Below are 1,212 nucleotides of genomic sequence, written 5' to 3'. Positions count from 1 at the left end.
AGATAAATAAATATCACATATATCCTGTGCAGATTCATATATTCTTAGTATCCCACAACTGTTGCAAAACCTCTTAAGGTTCCCCACAAAACTAAATAACCATTTTGCAATATACCTTTATATTCACTATATTCAGACTCAATAGCAGGATTATACCACAAAAATTCTGAACATTTGCAGTTATGACACGTTATCTAAAAATAAAACCACATTTTCCTTGCAAAAGTGAAACTGAAACTTATAACTCTAAAATAAAACCAATTTTTTTCTCTTGCAACAGTGTACCTAAAACTTATCAGCGCACACAGACAAATAATGAATGTTTATCAAACAGACAGACAATTGGGTCCAAATAATCGATTATTGCTTACCTAATCAGATGAACAAACCAGATGAATGTATATACAAGTACTGACAAAGTAATCCGGTTGATATAACAATGATCAAGCTTCAGATTACTTACCCGGGTATGTCAGCAGTTGCACACACATCCAACAGCCGCATGGTTATCTGATATTGATAAGCTCATCGATCCCAGATGAGCCCCCATGTAACTGTTGGAGATAACCCTCCTCTTATCAATCTCCTTCAATTGTCTGTTGTTACCCTTTGTTTACCAATCGATTGGGAATCCCAGGAAACTGACACCACACGTAGTTATGTCTGTTAAAATGAGACTGCCTTCACTTTATTTAGCATGACATGTCATATTTCAAAACAATAATGCATCTCTTTTCATAACTCCTCTCAGGCTGTCACCCCCCTACATGTCCTTCAGAGAAGTCTAAACACACAGAGACTTCTAATAACATGTTTTCAAGAATTATAACTACGACCTTGCTTCGTACAGAATGTACTAACTATGAAATGTCAGCATTATTATGATTAACTCAGCAAAGCATACTTCTACTTCACTACATCATGGCTGCTACTTAACAAAATGGCTGACATGCTTAAGCTATATACATCTATCTTCCTCATGAGTGACAATAGGAGAGAGGTTTGTGGTCATGAATGACAATGGGAAGGAGGGTGGGGATGCGGCTGCCAGCGGGAATGGAGGGGTCGCAGCATGTATCAGAGATATCTGCTATAGTCCCTTCTACATACATTCAGCCGAAATTTTTTTTTTAGAAATGAGTCGTAATGGGAGAGAGGATTGCTATCAAAAGTGACAATGGGAAGGAAGATTGGGGCCGTAAATGACATTAG

The sequence above is a fragment of the Pseudophryne corroboree genome, chromosome 4 (assembly GCF_028390025.1).
Source record: "Pseudophryne corroboree isolate aPseCor3 chromosome 4, aPseCor3.hap2, whole genome shotgun sequence".
Taxonomy (NCBI): domain Eukaryota; kingdom Metazoa; phylum Chordata; class Amphibia; order Anura; family Myobatrachidae; genus Pseudophryne; species Pseudophryne corroboree.
The sequence above is the reverse complement of the archived record's forward strand: the minus strand, read 5'-3'. Positions refer to the sequence as shown.